This window comes from Alexandromys fortis, unplaced genomic scaffold (genome assembly GCF_014885135.2).
Source record: "Alexandromys fortis isolate MF-2015 unplaced genomic scaffold, M_Fortis_MF-2015_v1.1 scaffold_81, whole genome shotgun sequence".
In the NCBI taxonomy this organism is placed as follows: domain Eukaryota; kingdom Metazoa; phylum Chordata; class Mammalia; order Rodentia; family Cricetidae; genus Alexandromys; species Alexandromys fortis.
In genome coordinates, this window is record NW_026067960.1 from 1,983,178 (window position 1) to 2,002,517 (window position 19,340).

Below are 19,340 nucleotides of genomic sequence, written 5' to 3' on the forward strand. Positions count from 1 at the left end.
CCAACACCAGCACTACACCATCCCAGCTCTGTGGAGTGGAGCAAAGTTCTAGCTTCTCCTAAGCTCCAGTTTTCTGCTTCCCAGAATGAGAAGAGCAGTAAAAATTACGTTTACATGAGATCTGCTCACAGCACATGTGACACGGCCCACTGCTGAGTAGGTCCTTTGCTTCAGGCCGATCTCAACAACAGCTGCATCTTACACCATTCATCTGTCCATCTGTCTGTCTGTCTGTCTGAGTCGAGGCAACCTAAAGACAGCATTTGGAAGGAGCAGAGAGGGATGAAGTGTGATGGTTTAGATCACAGACGACTGGAAGGATCTACAGGAAGAGCCACGTTTGCTACAAAAACCTTGCATTAGTGAAGGGCTTCAGACAAAGGTACATTGACCAGAGACAGCAAGGCCTCTCGCTCCAGCCACACAGCAAGATACCCATTGCCAACTGTTGGGTGTAGAGCTTCTGGTGTTTTAGCTCATAGGTATAACAAGCAGAATTGTATTGAACACATGACTTACAGTTAGCTTTTAAAAAGAGAACACCTTTGATTGTTGGTCCTCACTGTCCGTCTCGCTTGAGGTAGGGTTTCTTGTTTGTGGATGCATGCATCAGAATAGCTGGACCGGGAACTTCTGAGGCAGTCTCCTGAATCCAGCTCCCTATTCCTGTAAGAACGCTGGGATGACAGACTTTTTCCACTGCACACGATTTTCCATGGAGTCTGGGGAATCAAACTCAGGTCCTTATGGTATTACAGAACAAGTGCTCACTGAACTGTCTCCCTGGCCCACTGCTGTCTTTTTGAAAAAGCCCTATACAGCATCCATGTTTTTATATAGCAAGCACTTGCTGCATGGTTACATAGTACTGCACTATATGGATATTCCATTAATTTCTAGAACTATGCTTTAGGGACTGAGAGCTGGCTCAATAGTTAAGAATACCGGCCGCTCTTCTAGAGGACCTGGTTTCCATTCCCAGAACCCACATAGGGGTCACAACTATCTGAAACTCTAGTTCCAGGGGATTTGATAACCTCTTCTGGCCTTTATGGGCGCTAGGCATGCAAATGGTGCACAGACATACATATAGGTAAAAACCCTGTCCGCATAAAATAAAAAACATATTTAAAGCCATGGTCCGGTGCAGCACTCTGTCTGCACTGGCGATCACTTAGTGTCGACTCTTAAAGTTTAAATATTGTAACAGACTTGGTTTTGGTTCCAAACGACCTTCCAACGCAACTTTCTTTCGGCACAGACAGGCTCACAGTATGTCTGTCTGTCTTTATACTTACCAATTCTATGTGTGGCAGTAAGGACAATGCAGCGGATGGACAGAAGGATAAATGACAGGCGGAGAAACTGGTAGCTGCAAAGCAGAACTCAAGTTGCTTCAGCCCAAGTGGGGAGCATGCCCCTGCCCCGGACTTGGCTGCCTTCCCATTAGATGCTTGTCAGGTCCTAAGGAAGTTTTGGTGAGATTACCTTATTTGAAAAGCCTTAATTAGCATAAATTGGTTCTGGAAAGGCAGGCAGGGATGTGCGCGTACATGTTTCCCCATTTTCTGTCTCCTCATTATTTCCGCTAAAATTAATCAGGGATATGAGTAATTCATTCAGATCATCCCTCTGAAAATTTAACTAGAAAATAATGTCATTTGCCCTTCATTTGCGGCGCGCCTCGCGAGTTCTAGGAAAGACGTGCCGTTTTAAGGCGAGCGCTTCCTGTTGCAGATGAAATGAGTGAGTGTCCAGATGGGAGCTGCCAAGTGACATTGCAGCTACGCTGGGGACCGTGGAAAGCCAAACACCAGCATATTTTCATCAGAACCTGATTAGGGGAGCAAAGACACCCGTGATACAGTGAACCGGAGAGAGACCACACCTGGCCTGAGGGCGGAGCCACACAGAACCAACACTATTCTCTCCTAGCACTGACCTTTGCCCCCACTGCTGGTCTGCTTCTGAAGAAGCCATGGTTTTAACTGGAAGGGGTGGTGACAGTCACCTCTCGCCATAGTTCGGAAATCCCAACTGTCTGTTCATGGGTGGTGTTGTAAAGCCCCAGCAACTGACCCCGGAGTGATGCTACACCGTACGGCCAGTGGAGACCCACTCTAGTTGGAAACTATAGCCTTGAGAAAGTGTCTGGGTCATCTCAGTGACCCCAGACCCCAGAGTTTGTCAAGAGGAGACTGTGGATGGGCTAGCAGTAATAGCTTTTGTGGTAGACTAACTTAGGACACTCCAGTGATATCCACGCTTTAAAACCCCAAACTGGTCATTTAACCAGCTTATCTCTAGTGTCTTAGAGGGGAAAGGGCTTCTCAGTGATGGCCAGGTTGAGGACCTTGAGATGGGAAGAGTGCTTGGACTAGCCAAGTGGGGCCAAAGTCATCTCAAGGAGCTGGGTGGAGAAAAATGTAGCAGGTGGCATAAGAAGAGCAGAGGGGAACAAAGAAACTCAAGATGGTACTTGGTTGACTTTAAAGGGGCAGCCAGGGCATGACTGAGGGCGTGGGAGTGTCCTGGAAGCTAGAGAAAGCACGGAGACTGTCCTCAAAGCTTACAGAAGAACCAACCATGAAAACTGTAGGGTAAAAGGGCCAACTAGAGCAGGAAACCATCCAGTCACTAAGCACGCTGACTCTGAACCCAGAGCCAGTGAGAGAAACACCCTGCATCTGAGACTCAAGCAGGGAAAGAACCATCTTTATCCCTGGACCCAGGAGCAAAGTAACAATGCCCTGTCTCTGGAAACAGTGCCAAAGAAACACACTTTGCCTCTAGAATGAGAGCCAGAAAAAGAAATATGCCCTGATCCTAAGATAAGAGTCAAAAGGCTAAAAAGGACCAGTGAAGAAAACAGTTTGGCTATGAAGTCAGAGCCATCTCTGCCCCTAACTAAACTAACCAGTTATCACTGAGCAGGAAAAACTAACCAATCCCTCTGCTCCCTGGAAAAACTCCGCCCCTAAGAAGCCCTATGTAAGCCTTTCTGCTTGTTCAGTTAGAGGCTGGCCACTTTCCTGGACTCCTCCTTCCCAAATAAATCTTTCTCAAAAGAGTCTGGGTGACAGCCTTCATTCGCAGAATAGAAGAACCTAGCTGGGACGTCCCTTAGGGACGGAGCTATAAAACCTTGCTGAGATACTCCCTTGGTGGGGCTGAGCAAGATGGAGCAGAACAGAAGAACCTTGCTGGGTGGCTTACCACAGGGGTGGGAGTGAGGGGTGGGGGAGTCGGGCTGAGCAAGGCTGAGCAGAGAAAGTTAACAACTTTTCCCTGGAGCAGGAGGAGATTGCTACATTTCTGCAGGGGTTTCCTCTCTAGCAGAGCTTTAGCAAAAGAAGTAATATCTTTGGCCAGAGAAGAAGCCAATAGCTCTGCTGGGACGTTCCCTTAAGGGAACAGACCAGAGCTCAGCTGTAGTGGCTCTCCAGGAGAAGAGCAGGGTTGCTATAGCCTGTGGGGAGACAATACCCCACTGCACACCAGCTTCAGGTAGCCTGGCTTTCTGAAGTCAGGACACCTTTCCTCCAGGGCTGAGTGGTCCTATTGCACGTTCCAGCCTCCAGAGCTGTCCTATTGTGACTCCACCCTCTCCAGAGCTGTCCTATTGTGACTCTACCCCCCCCCCCCCAGAGCTGTCCTATAGTGACTCCACACTCTCCAGAGCTGTTATATTGCAGCTCTAAGTATAGCCCGGCTTCCTGATAAGTCAGGATATCCTTGCAATTCCAGAGCTATTATACATTCCCCCATAAAAAGATCTTGAATTTCACCTGGAGAAGTTGACTTCAGTCTTAGGCCTCCAGAACAGAAATGGTTTTAAGGCATCAATTTGTGTCAGTTGGCTACCATAGCCACAGAATTCAGATGCCCAATGACATCACTGAGGATAGAAGGATGGTGTATTGCTTTTCTATTCTGTGACCCGTAACATTTCAGGAGAACTGTATGTATTTTTGAATCCTCCGAATGACCCCTGGGTTGAAGGCACAGGGTCAGCAGCTTAGAGGAATAAACTGACTCACAACGACTCATGCTGTGGGCATAGATGGGCACATCTCTCAACCCCCATCAGAGAAGCATCTCTTTGTGGTCAGTGGTAGTTAAGGCAGAGGCCCACAGCTGATCAAGGTGCAGATAAGCACCTTGGAGTGCTCAGCCCTAAATGGGCATCTTGCTTACACCTGCCCCTCCCAAGGCTTGGGAATCATCATGGGAGAGGTCCAGGAAGATCACAAGAGCCAGAGGCAGTGGTGACTATAAGAAAAAGATGATGTTTTCAGGAAGCATCGGGGCAGTTGTGAGAGCATGCACAGCCTAGAGCAAATCCCAGAACAGAGAGGGGGCGGAGACTCAAAGATCCACCCTTAGTGAGGAATTATTGGCAACTGATAGACACTGGGACAGGGGGAGTTATTATTACTATTATTCTGTTATTACTGTTTTTAAGAGCGTGACCTAGGAGGCAAGGTCACCCATGTTCCCGATAATGGCTACACAGCCAGGATAACATGGGCAGCACACAATGGACCTGATGAATTTTTAAAGATAAAGAAGACACAAAATTGGGTGGGTGGAGAAAAGGGGGTGGGCCTGGGAGGAGTTGGGTGACAAGGTGAATATGATAAAATTACAATGAAATTCTCTAAGAATTAATAAAAATATTAAGGCTCTGAGTTGGAACAGGCTTCTGGGATGCTCCCACCCTGCACTGCACAGTTCTGTGGCAAACCTCTAGGCGCGTTTTCTTGCTCTTTGGGAGTTGAGGTGACCATGGTTCTGAACATTCCAAATGAAGAGCCGATGTGTGAAAATGAAAAGGTCTCACCCCAAACTCCATTCTCTGTATTATGAGGGACAGGGAAAGGCTCAGGCCACTGTGACCACGCAGTTCAAAATGACGAACAGTGCCCAGTTGTGCCTGCCATCTGCAGACAGATGCGGACCTTCTGTTCTCTGAAGCAGCTCCGCTCTCGGTGGTCAGACTTGGCCAGGAGACTTCCTGCTCACACTGTGGCCAGGTGCTGTCTAATCTGGATTAGTAAGTGAGTCGTCTTCTATGGCTGCCTAACAAGATGCCAGCGCTCAGGTGCCGTGATACAGCACACAGACATGTTCATTGGGGTTGCCGGGGATGGGGCACAGGGCACACATGTACCGTCTCAGTGTGAGTGGACTTAGGGCTGAGTTAGCTGGGCCCCTGGGCCTGTCTTCTCTAAGCACCACAGTAATTCATTCACTCATTCATTCATTCATTCATTCCCAATCTCTTGTTTATTCATTGTTTATTGAGGGCCTGTAGTGGTGAGGTGAGCAGGCCTGCTTTACATCCCGTCAGGCTCCCGCACGGCTAGCTTTACACCCAAAATAACAACACACAAATTGTATTCATTTAAACACTGCCTGGCCCATTAGTTTCAGCCTCTTATTGACTAACTGTCACATCTTGATTAACCCGTTTCTAATAATCTGTGTAGCATCACGAGGTGGTGGCTTACAGGGAAAGATTCTAACCTACGTCCATCTTGGGCCGGAGCTTCATCGCGTCTGCCTCATTGCCTTCTTCCCAGCATTCTATTCTATTTACTCAGCCTACCTAATTTTCTGTCCTATCAAAGGGCCAAGGCAGTTTCTTTATTAACCAATGAAAGTAAAACATAGACAGATGACCCTCCATCAAGGACCTACTATGCGGTGTTGTGGCATACAGATTATGAGGTCAGATAGTCAGTGAGTCCTATGGTCCCTTGGGACCAACACTAGATGAGATTGCTTCATTTATTCATCCTGGAATAAATAAATTACCCCCTACTGCTGCGCATTTGAAAGAAATTCAAGGCGACCAAATTATTCGCCTGCATCAGTGGGGGCTGAGTGTCATTGGAGCCAGGCATTCTGGGCAGTTTGTCTGGTTCTGACTCCCCTATGCTCCCTCTTCACTATCTGAAGTATTAAAACTCCAGCTGGTCAGTGTTTGCATATCTGAATCATATCATGTCCAAATCTCCCTTAATATTAGAGCACCTCCCCCAAACCACTGCACACAAGGGTGACAAAAAAGAGGTCTGGGAAGGCGCCTCAGGCGGCAAAATGCTTGACTTACAGGCTTGAGGACGGGAGGTTCATCTCCAAAGCCTACATTCAGAACCAGAATCCCAGTGTACTGGGACAGGTGTGGGGAGACAGGGACAGGTGGGATCCTAGACCTTGGTGGCCCGCCAGCCTAGCATATTTAGCAAAGTCCAGGCCAGGGAAAGAACTGTCTTTTTAAAAGGTGGGTTGTACGAGAGAATGACACTGGAGACTGTCCTCTGACCTCCACACACACGTGCATGTACACGCATGGCATCCTTGGTCTCACACACATCCTCTCTCACACACATGAGCACAGGTACATACATGCAAACTGGGTTTTAAAAAATCTGAATATATTTATAGAAAATTGGGTACCATATGCCTTATAGTTCTTCTGCACCTTCATGTTTTTCAAATTCAGTACATTCCTGCCCATCATCTGAGGTGGTTAGACTAGGATGACTGAATGACGTCGCTCTCAGCCTCCAGCTGCCTTGCTGGGGAAGCGGCAGAGCTCTTGTGAGCAACTGGGGACCTCCCTGCCGCAGTCAGATATTTTTGCCAACTCTCAGATCTGTGTCTGTGATAAAGTCTAATTTTGGAATGGGGAGTGGCAGCCTGTGGAAGCTCCTCATTCCATAAGGAGACCTGTCATTCCAGAATTCCCTTCAGGGCGTGAGCCCCAGGGTGGAAATGGCCTGCTACTTAGCAGAGCTTTTTAGGGACCACAGAGTGGGCTCAGTTCAGGGTAACATTAAAGTCTTCTGATGGCCTCTCCCACACAAGCTGAATCCTTCATGACATGCAGGCTTGAGCCTAAAATTGGAAATGGCTTTTCACACTTTGTTTTTGGTTGTTGTTTAATGGATTGACTTATGGGCAACCGTAGTTTCTCAGATAAAATTTTCTAGTGAATTTATAGAATGTAAATGATATCTCCCACAACTCTTGAAACCAAATCAATTTATATTTAGTATAATTACAAAAGCATTTTGTTACATATTATATATACCTATATACATAATAAGTATATATGTATATAATATGCATATATATAGAGAGGGGAGCAAGGGGGGTTTAAAAACCCATGCAATCAGCTTGGTTGACATTGCAGACACTGAAGTAGATGTTGGGGTGGATTTTCTGTGTGTGAACCCCTTTCTCATACTCTGCACCCCCCACTGTCCTCGCCTTGCCCTCCCCTCCCCAGATCAGATTTACCTCTTCTATTTATGGATTCTGGTTAAGCGTGTTAACTTTAACATGCTGCTTAAAGCAATTATCACCTTTTTTTCTCTCCCAAATTAAAATCTTTTTATATCCTGACATACTAATTATACAAAAAAAAAACTGTATAAAATTTCTGCCAACTACCTGCTGAGCAGCATGGCAGATATGTCTTAAGAAGAACATACCCTAAAACTAAACTGAAAAAAAAATCTTCTGCATCTATATCTGGATGTGGTGGCTCGTATGTGTAATTTAATACTGGGGAGGCTGATGAAAGAGGGTCATGAGTTTGAGGTCAACCTGGGGCTACCTAGTGAATTCAAAACCAGTCTGTGCTTCATAGTGAGACCTTGTTTCAACAAACAAAAATGTTTCGCATCTTTAAACAGTTTGAAATTTAGAAAAGGTGCTTCGATTGGAGACATTAAAGATGTGGAAGGCAGGTAGTCCTGGGCTGCATAAGGAAGCTACCTAAGCAGGAGCAGGGGAGGCAGCCAGCGGGCAGTGGTCCTGTGTGGCTTCTGCCCTGGCTTCCCACAGTGATGGACTGCGACCCTGAAGTCTAAGTCAAATATCTCCTTTCCTCGCTACAAATGCTCTATGTCCAAGTGTTTTATCACAGCAGCAGAAAGGCAACAAAGTATCATTGGCCTAAGATTGAGAGGGAAGTTGTTCCGGGTGTGGTGCTCCATGAGGGGCCAAGAGCATCTTCCTGAAGCACCTTATGCCTGAGCTGCGTTTTAGGAGGTTAGCTTCATTCCTTGACTGCTGGTGGGAATGATGGCATCTGTGACATTCATTGAGAATTTACAGTGTGTAAGGAACTGTTCCAAGAACTAGACCTCTATTAAAATTTAATCTTTACCATGGTCATAGGTATGCACAGTACTACTATCTGCTTTTAGGTCTCAGGGTTTGAAGTGTGGATACACATCTTGGTAGTGATGGAACCCTGATTTAAACTGAGTGACTACAGTCTCCAGCGCACACCTGGGGCCCTGCTTTATGCATACTTGGCTAAAGTTTAAAAAAAAAAACCAGAATCGAGACATACAAGTTCAACATGAGTTCCTTAGAGATCAATAGAAGATATATGGATTTACCCCATCTTTTAAAATAAATATTTAAGGGTCTGCAGTGATAGTGCAGAACTGGATGCTCTTGGGGAGGACCTAGGTTCAGTTCCCTGTACTCACATGGTGGCTTACAACCTCCATAACTCCTGTTTCAGGGGAGCCTGTGCCCTCTTCTGGCCCCCATGGGTACTGCACACACATGGTACATGCAGGTAAACACATACACATAAAATAAAAATCAGTGAATCTTTTTTTTAAGTAAATAGCTAAGACAGACAAGTTAATTCAGATATGGTACGTATTGATGAAACGTATGGTTCTTGCTTAAATTTTCTGTGACTTGTGTCTTATACACACACACACACACACACACACACACATGCCCCATTGTGTGAGCATTTCTTTTTCAGCCCCCTTAGAATCAGAAGGATTTGGAACACACACACTGGTGTTCCACAGCTGTAAGTACCTATGACCATATCTTTGTTCATCTCGTGTGTATACTTCTCCAGCAAAAGAAACAGTTAGCAGTAGCTTATATCTTTGTCCTTAGACTCAAAACCTGGCTCTCAGCACTTAGGAGGTAGCTCCATAGGCAGGTGCTATTCAGGAGGCTTGAGGATGATAAGACAAACACAGGTCCTACCCTGTACCCTTGCTCTTTTGAATTTGTTCACCTGAGAGCAGAGACTTGTGGGTGCAATGGATAGATACCCCAGACAGGCCTGTAATATGGCTTTCACAATAATGTCAATCACAGTAAAGTTCAAGATGGGAATGGTGATGAGGACACAGTAAAGATGAATGGAATCATCTCCTTGTAGTTCTTAATCTTTTTTTGAGACATCGATAATAAACAATTTCTTTGCACTCCTCTCTAAAGGGCTAAATAGTAAAAATATCTCAGGTCTTGAGAGTAGTGAGTGCTGTCTCTTGTTGCTATCCCTTGTCTAGTTCCTCCTTTCCTTTTTTTACTTTATTCTAAGTTAGTTTATTTATTGAGTATGCAAAATGCACTTGCTACAACATTCTTGTGGAGGTCAAGTTACTGGAGTTGGTTTTCTTTCCTTAACATATACATCAGACTTAGGTCATTAGGTTTGGTGGTGTGGTGGTTTGAAAGAAAATGGCCCCCAAAGGGAGTGTCACTATTAGGAAGTGTGGCCTTGTTGAAGGAAGTGTGTTACTATGGGGGTGGGCTTTGAGGTCTCTTTTTCTCAAGCTTCCCTCAGTATGACAATCAGTCAGTTTCCAATTGCCTGCGAGATGAGGCACTCTCAGCTCTGGCACCGTGTGTGTGCATGCCAATGGGGTCCCCTTCATGATCACAATGAACTGAACCTCTAAGACAGTACGTGAGCTTCCCTCAATTCAATGTTTTCTTTATAAGAGTTGTCATGGTCATGGTCTCTCTCTTCACAGCAATAAAAATTCTAAGAGAGGTGGCAAGAGCTTTACCCACTGAGTCATCTAGTTCCTCCCTTTTAAATTTTAAACACATAAAACCTATTCTTAAAATACTGAGATTTCACTTGCAGGCTATAAATCCCTGACCTGACCCCAGCTCTGAGCCTTGGTTCTTGGGCATTAAATAAAAATGTACTTATTTAGTAAATCCTTCCTCTCCAACCCTTGTTTACGCTGCTAAGAGTTTTCCGAAGGCAAAAGCAAACATCTCAAATACCTGTTAGTTAAATCTGAGGCCCCAGAGGACTTAATCAGAATCCATCATGGTAGAGATACCAAAGGTATCATTCTAGACACTCCGTTCAGAAGAAGTCCTAGCTTACGGGTGCCCCGATGGGAAAAGGCTCTATCTTTCATAGCTTTGGGACGTGACCAGCAACTGATTGCCAGAATACCATGGATGAGGCCTTCGGAGTTGGAGCTCAGTTGGTTGTCACCAGCTATCAAGATTTCACATTCTGGGGGTTCAGGGCATCTGTAGAACTGGAAATTGGCCACTTAATGGGTTTCTAGCTGAGTATTTACCAATCTGCCCAAGCATGAAATGCAAGTTCTGTTCCACTAGGAAGCCATCCTGGAAGGTGTGATGCTATCATCTGGCTTCAGTACAGGCAGCAAGGAAACGCTGATTGATGTCTCCAGTGGCAGACTGGGTTGCTGGAGCTTGGACAGAGCTCTCTGAGCTGGCATATACAGGCCAGTTTTTGTTTGATCCACCAAGTGTTGGCTCAGATAATGCTGATTTTTACTAGCATCGTCACCAGTGTTTAGATTGGAGAAATCCACAAGAAACAGAGATCGCTATGTTTTACAAAGTCAGAATGTCTGATGAACACTGGGTCTGTCAGAACTAAGACTTAAGAGTATCTTTAATTGCCATTGAAATGGTGAGGGATCCTTAGCTTTTCACTGTTATTATTTATTGTTGCTTCAATAACCTGGATCTTTTGCTCTCATAAGCAGCATGTATGATCCCTCATTCAAATTTACAACACCTTGTTTAAAGGGAATAATTCATCTTTTTTGTCCATTGTGAATTTTTTTGTAGCTTGTTCATTTTCTTAATATCTTTTTGCATTGAAGGTTGTGGTTATTAATTTAATAGCACAGACTTTGTTCTTTCTGGGAAGTGTCAGACTATATCAAGAATTTACGCCAGACAACAAGAAGTGTGTGCATGCATGTGTGCCTGTGTGTGTGTGTGAATAGTAGCTTAATCACTGACAGCAGTTAGCTGGGTGCTCTTCTTTGAGGGAAAAAAAAAACAGGACTTTTGTAGTCTTCAACTCACAATATAAAACAATATGATAATCTTCTAAAGGTCCTGTTAGGTCTGATCAAAATGATAACCACAGAAATTGAGTTCTAAATGGAAATACTTTTGAGAATTGCCTCCATCAAGAAAAGGATTGGGAGTGGGGTTGGAGAGGTGGCTCAGTGGTTAAGAGCACTTGTTCTTTCAGGGGACTTGAGGTCAAGTCCCGCACCCATACAGTGGTTTATAGCCATGTATACTCTAGTTCCAATGGATCCAATGCCATCTTTTGACCTACACAGGCATCAGGGCGGCACACATAGTGCACAGACATACATGCAAGCAAAGCATTTATGCACATAGACGAAATAATGTTAAAAATGTATTTAAAGATAACAGGGTAGGCTGAGGAGATGGCTCAGTGGATGAAGCACTTACCACATAAGCTTGAGGACCATGCTACAAGATGGTCAGGACCCATGGAAAAGCCAGATGGGCATGGTGGCCTGCCTGTGACCCCAGTACACAGGAGGTAGAGGAGGAGAGGATCCTTGGAGCATGCTGGCTAGCTGGACTAGGCAGAGCTGTCAAGTTCCAGGTTCTCTGGAAGACTCTGTCTCAATATATAAGGTGGTGACGAAAGCCACTCAGTATCAACTACATGCTTCCATATGAGAGTGCACATACATAGACACGTGCCCACACACATGACAACATATATGTACATATGAAAAAAGTATAATGTTTGGTCAAGTAGTGAATAGGACCTAAATGAAAATGAAGGTCCTTGTTAATGAGCTATAAGGATTTTCATGGGCAGCTTCTGAGCATCAAATCCAGCCTGCGGCCTTGTATCTTGTGTGTGCACAAAGTTGACCCCAGTCAAAGCTCTGCCTATACAATAAAGTGCACATAAAGAGGATGTAGCTGGGACAAACTGGGATGTGCAGTTACTCCAAACTGTGGGTTCTCTTTGAGCACCTGATTTATTTACTAGGGACACTTCATAATAACTGGAGATCAATTTTGATTGTCAGTACTTGCGATCCAAAGCACAGCCTGCGGAGTGCGTGCCTGGGTTACTGTTGATGTCCTCCAATGCACACAGAGAGAAGAACCTGGTTCCAAGGGCCCAAGATTGTCTTCCCTGAAGATGGAACTCCAGGTGGCTGTGAACCACAGGTGCTGACTTGGTCTTGTGTCTTCCCCAAAGAGGTACCCACTTTTAACAACCGTGCAACCCTTCCAGTCTTGATAGATGCACTAACTTTAGAAGCCTTCCGTTAAAAACACTGGCCGATGCGCAAATCCACAAACCTCTAATTGCCAAGGACAAGGTCCCATTTCTCTGTCAGGAACTCGGTGTATGCAACAAGACTCAGTGTTTTGTTGGATGGGCAAAATATTACGTTAGAAACAGAAAAAAAAAAAGAAGGAAGAAGAATAAACAACCCCGCTAAATAAAGCTAGATACCAAATTTACTTTCTCCCAATGCCCCTGAAAGGGTGAGGCTCTAGCAGGTCTGCTTTAAAAGGTGTGGGATGCCCGGTCCCTAATGATGCCTCCTCCAAAGGGCAGGTGGGGAAAGTTTCTTCAGTCAGCAGGCAAACAGTTTCCCGAAATCAAGGGAGCAATGGCTGTGTTTTATGCATGCGGTTGAGGACTCATATGGCTCTGAATAAATTGATGTGAATCACTTTCATTCCCCATGAAAATAACCATTGGAGTGCATCTGGTGCGTGGCAGAGAGCGCCACTTGGCAATTTGGCCCAAAATGGTTGATTTCACAAGCAGTCTGCTTGTCAGAGCTGGAAGCCACAATGGAGACTTTGTCTCAGTCAGCTTCCTGCTCACCAGGTCATGTGTCCTGGGCAAGGTTTATCTTTTCTTATTTTTTTAAAGCAGGAAATAAACCAACCAACCTTCTTTCCTTCCTTCCTTGCTTTCTTCCTTCCTCCCTCCCTCCCTCCCTCCCTTACTCCCCATCCCTTCTTTCCTCCTTCCTTCCTTCCTTCCTTCCTTCCTTCCTTCCTTCCTTCCTTCCTTCCTTCCTCATTCCCTCCCTCCCTCCCTTCCTCTCCCTTCCTTCTTCCCTCTCTCCTCCCTTCCATCCTCATCTTCTCGCCCTTCCCTTCCCTCCTTTCTTTTTTTCTCCCTTTCCTTCTTTACTTTTCTGTGCCTTTGTGGGCATATATATCCACAGGCCTGGGCGGCATGCGTGTGAGCATATGTGTCGAGGCAGATGTCAGTCTTGACTATCCTTCCTCATGCACTGACCACCTTGGTTATTTTTGTTGTTGTTTTGTTTGGGTGGGGCCTCTTCATTGGCCTGGAGCTCCTCAGTCCACCCTGGGTTGTCCAGTTGCCCGGGATCTGCCTGCTCCTTCCTTTTCGGCATGGAGATTAAAGGCATGCCCCTTCATGCTATTTTCTTCCATGGCTTTCTTTTTCAGTTAAGTTCTGGGATCAAGCTCATCTCCTGCATGTGAGCCCATGCTTTAAAGGCCGATGTCTCTCCAGCCCTCTCCAATTCCCCCTCCTTCACCTCTCCTTCCCTTCCCTCCTTCCAAATATTGTATTTTCTAGACAGTTCAATAAGGGCTTATGACATCTTTGGAGCCTCTTGAGGATAAGAACATCCTTGTTTTCACTTCAAGTGCCACAAGAGGAGGTGCGAAGGCATCTCCTGTGGTGGTTTCCACTGAGCATGGTCAGAGGTGTAACCGGGATTCAGTACTCTGTGAAGAGCGTGATCCCATTACGAGCCAGGAAAGAAGAGCCTGTGTTTGCTGATAGAGAGTTTCAGGCTGGAAGCAGGTTCCCTAGGCAATGAGGCGCATGAGTCCTCATGGCTTGTTCCTAAGACAGCAGGAATAGCCCGATCTCTCAGCAGCTGACATTGTTGGCCAGTTGCCATTTCTCTAAGCTTTGAAAATGGAATTCAGATTCCTGCTGTGCAATCATCTTTTAGGGTCTTCATGATATCCTCAGGATAGTGTGTGTGTGGGTGTGCACTGTGTATGTGTAGTGTGTGTACAGTGTGTATTTAGTGTGTGTGCAGTGTATGTAGTGTGTGTAGCAAGTGTGCAGTGTATGTAGTGTGTGTGTATACAGCAGGACAACCTCAGATGACACCCTCAGTAATGCCGCCACCCACCTCCTTTGAGATAGGGTCTCTCATCAGCCTGGCGCTTACTAGGCAAGACTAGTTGGTCAGTGATAATCCTATCATCTTCCCTTAAGCACTATGAGCCACCACAGCCCACAGTCTGCATGGATTCTGTGGATCAAACTCGGGTCTCCATGCACTTGAGATACGTACTTTACTGACAGAGGCATCGCCCCGGTCCAGTTTCAGGATCTATGAAAGAGGGACAAGATCATGGGATAAACTGTAGCTCTGGCATCGGGGGCCATCTCTTCAATCCTGACTGTACCTTCATCTACCCATTGTGATATCTTCAAACAAGTTATTCCCTTGTACTTGCCTCCCACACTCTAAAGTAGGTGATGTGCTTTGATGTGAAATGTCCCCAAAGGTTCACATGTTTGACTGTTTGGTCCCAGCTGAGGACCCTGTTTGGTCAGTTGTGAAACCGTTAGGGGGTGGAGCCTGCATAGTGAAGGCAATCTCACTGGGCCTAGAGTCTTTGAAGGTAATAACTCAGTCTTGTTCTCAGTTTTGTTCTCCGCTCTCTGATCCACCCAGTATGTGAGGTGGTCTACCATCTATTTTTCCTGCCCTGGATTGAGTCGCTTCTGCTACCATGCCTCTGTGCTGTGATAGATACACTCACCAAGACTGTCAAAATGACGAGAAACACAAGGGGTACAGAGTGACATCAGTATGTACCTGGTTAGGTGCAATGATTCTCTGAGTAGTGCTATCCAAGTCCTAGTAAATTAAAAAAAAAAAAAAAACAGCCTAAGCTGTCTATACTGAATAGTAGTACCCTACTATTCTCTCCCCTCATCTGGGGGCCGGGATGTAGCTAGTGGGTAGAATGTTTGCCCAGCATATAGGAGCCCTGTGCTCAACTCCCAGCACTACCTAAGACTGGGCATGCTGGGAAAGCAAACGATAGAATATCTCTCCAGATTACTGAAGCGTTCACATTTGGTCAGTTCCTTCATCAAGCACTTAGCATACACTTCCTCTATATTAAGTGCCTACTATGTGCCTGGAATCCCGAAGGCACTAGGTTTAAAAGTGTGCCCTAGAGACCTTTGCTCTCTGGAAGGAGAGTACTGCTCCAGAGGGAACATACTGTTCTTTGTAGAGAAAGCAGTGCCTGCCATTGTGGAAACAGACCATGGCACGGCTGATGCTGGGCTTGCAGCCGCCTGTCATGCACAGAGGAGCAGAGAAATGGTCTTTTATTGAAAGTCAGGCTTTCAGCCCCAGTGCAGTGCCTGCCCAGAGTAAAGAAATGCGTACTTTGAGTGGGTGAATGAACTGTGGCTCTCAGAGTGCAGAATCCACGCATAGAGCTGGGGCTGGGGGAGGGAGCAGCAGGCAGAACACTGGGCCAGACAGCTCGCTTGGCCAGAGTGGTGATTAGAGCCGGAGCAAGCGGTTCCAGCTGGTTCTCTGCTGCAAGCCTGCACGCGTTCTCCCTCTCTCCATTTTCTCAACCCTTCTCGGAGTGAGGGGCTGGTTTTTAAATCTCATTTAATGCATTTTACATAAACACGTGCATGTAAAATTTAACTAACTGCAAAATGATGATCGTATGCACGCTCAGTCCTACATTTTCTTTCTTCCTGTTATTTGCCTGGGTCTCGTTTTCCACACTCTTCCTTGATTAGAAACTCCTGAATCTTGTTAAGGAACACACATGTAGCCAGGATTAATGGCGCAGGGTTGTAGCCCCAAGTTCTTGGGAGAGTGGGGCCAATGTGCTCTCCTCAAACATGGAGAGCTGAGCCGGAGCTGCAGAGAGCTCGGGCTTCACGCTTTAATACACTTTCCAGGGCTGAAAGCCCACAGGAAGACGCAGGATTCCTTCTGTGCGCACATCGTTGAGTAGGCGGCAGAGTGCCAGCTTGGGCAGTTTCCCACTTGGTTAAATACAGTGATACGTGCCAGTGCTTGCCGGCATACTGTCCGTCAATGTTCATGATGTTTTGTGTGCTTAGGGAATCAAGAGCAGGTTGGGCATTTTCTCATTGCCAAGCTCTTGGTCCTTCCTGCTAGTGCCCCTTAGCACCTAAGCCGGCAGAGGGAGGAGAGAGCCCCGAAGAGTCGGTATGCTCATCTCTGCCTCTTGCCATCTCTCCACTGACCCCTATTCTCAACCACCATGTGGTTGCCACACAAAGACGGGAAGATTGTTTAGCATTATCTGCGTTTCCTGGGTTCCAGAATTGCTTGCTGTCGCTTAGACCAGCAGTTAACATCTGTATTTATTGAATGACCCTGCCTCTTCAGGGGGAAGAACCTGGAAGAAAGCAGTAAGGGTATTTATCTCAGCCCACAATGCCAGACCCAACTCTATGATATGCATTAGTGATAGCCTATGGCACACGTGAGTGAGAATCTGCTAGGGAATTGGACGAGCATCAGAAATGTAGGTTCGTCGGCTATGATACAAGAGCACACACTTGGTTTCCAGTGCCTGTTAAAGAAAACCCCTTGTGTGAGACTCTTGGTTTATTTGAGGTTGGCCATTTGGTCTGGATTCTGCAGAAGTAAACTGATATTTAAGATCCAGTTCCAAACCCAGAGATAAGTGAGGCTCCCCTTCCAGATTAGACTTGAGAATATGTTTGGATTCCTTGAGAACCCGGTTGTAGCAGCTTTGAACTTCTGGTTTTATTTGCTAGTGTTCTGTGGAGGAGAGTGGATGGCAGGGATGGAAATGGCATGGGGGGGGGAGGTTGGCACACTGCCGTGCCATGTGGGATGCAAAGGCATCTTGTCCTTTGATGTCCTTTTCTCTTGTCCTCTGAAGCCCTTTCCTGGGAGCAGGACCAGGAGCAGGACTCTTCTTCCTGGGAGTGAGACAGTCCCTACTGGGCCCTCAGTGTGTTATTCAGGGTTATCAAGTCCTTTCAGCCAGGAAACCGGATGGCGTACATGTGGGCAAGGGCAGGATTTATTCCAAGATACGTTCATTTCAGTTCAGACACGCGTAAAATATGGATAATGCCGAAGAACGTGCCCCCCCCCAGTGTATCTCCTCGCATCTCTCCCATGTTTAGTTACCTCCCACAGCTCACTGGCCTTAGGTTTCTTAATAAATTAATTCATCCCACAAATGTGAGACTGTCTGAGTACCTGCAGGGGATACACTCAAAGATTCTAACACCCCCTGAGAGCTATCTGATGCCATTGCCAGGGACTAACTCTCTCTCTCTCTCTCTCTCTCTCTCTCTCTCTCTCTCTCTCTATATATATATATATATATATATGTGTGTGTCTGTGTCTGTGTACATCTATACATATATATGCATACATATACACACATATACATATATACACATATACGTATGTATATATACAATATGTATATGTACATGTGTGTATGGATAGATGATAGGTAGATGATAGATAGATAGATAGATAGATAGATAGATAGATAGAAGGATAGACAGACAGATTGCTGTTATGAACACACATTTAGCATTTAGGAAGCACAGAGTATGGCTATACAGTATTTAAATTCATTCCGGTGACAAACTGTCACTTGTAGCCTAGGTAGTAATTTGCTACTCCTTACCTTCAAATTCATTTTCTGTAATTTCCTGAAGACTCACCTCTTTTCTTGTTGATGATTATAGATTCGTCTATTGCACAGTAACCTGAAGGTGAGCTCTTTAAGAACAAAAATGAAATCACCAACTCATTGCTTTTGTGATATAGCGGCAACATTTAAAAGTAATTTTTGAGTCAGCCGAAAACCATTTTAATGTACTGATTAAAATTAAAGTTTAAACCCATTTGAAAATCGGTCAAATTGGAACAATCATCTCTATATTGACTCTCTGAATGAAAACGGGGTGGGGGGTGGAATCAGCAAGAAAAGAGGTGCTAGAAAGGAGAGCAGGTCATGTGAAAATCCAGTGTCTCATCTGCTAAGTAAAAATGGTTATACAACAGCAGCTAATTTACTGTGCTAGGTGTGGGCTGTGGTGTAAGCACAGGACACAAGAGTGTTCAAAAGTGATAGGACAAGTATGTGCTGAATAACATGCACCTGCCATAACTGCACCTCTTTATCATCTGTTTTGTATCACACATGTGCTATGCACACACATTTTATTTCGTTCTTAACCATATGTATGCATGTGTGTCTCTGCGGGGGATGCACAGGCACTTGCAGTTGGCCAGGGAGGCCAGAAGAAAGTGTTGGATCCCCTGGAGCTTGAGTGACAGGCAATTGTTGGCTGCTCAACATGGGTGCTAGCAAAAGAACTTTATATGTATATGAGTGTTTGACTGAATGTATGTTTGTGTGCCTGGAGAGGCCAGAAGAGGGCAGAATATCCCCTGGGTCTTGAGTCAGACAGTTATGAGTTGTCATGTGGTTGCTAGGAATTGAGCCCAGAACCTCTGGAACAGCAACCAGAGCCATCTCCTTAGCTCTTATATATTCACCTTTTACAAAAGAAAGACAATAATAACCCAGCATGTTCACAGGCTTTATTTATCTCTTTTTGTTGTTTGCTTGCAGGTGATTTAAAATCTGTCTTAGATGTGTTCCTAAACATGACAGAAATAGAGCAATTGTGTGAAAGAACACAATATATCGCAAGTCTTAGGAACAGGCCATGAATATCACAAATATTGGAATACTCTCCCCTTCTCACTGCCAGGAAAAAGAGTTTCCCATCCAAAGACTGAGTTGTCTTTGAGTATATAAAGACTTTTTGGGGTAGGAATGGAATCTAAGCATGCTGCAATGTCTTAAGTTCACTTCCGTTTCTGCAAATTGTTCTGTAAGTACACCAAGAGCTTCAGAAACGTTTTAGTCTATCTGTTCTATTCTGTTTTTGTAGCCTGTGTCTGTTGCTGTGACTGAATCCTGATCAAAAGTAACTTGGGGGGAAGAAAAGGTTTATTTGGCTTACAGGTTATAATCCATCACTGAGGGAAGCTCAGAGCAGGGATCTGCAGGCAGTGGTTGAAGCAACGGCCACGAAGGAGCAAGGTTTACTTGTGCACTCCTGGCTCATATTCACCTACTTTTTCTTATACAGTTCAGGCCACCTGCCTAGG

General features: G+C 45.4%; 1 protein-coding gene across 1 annotated transcript in view; it reads left to right on the plus strand.

The window, feature by feature from the left end:
- Dok5 (docking protein 5) overlaps positions 1–19,340 on the plus strand; it is a 142,331-nt gene that overhangs the window by 109,176 nt on the left and 13,815 nt on the right. The window lies entirely within an intron of this gene.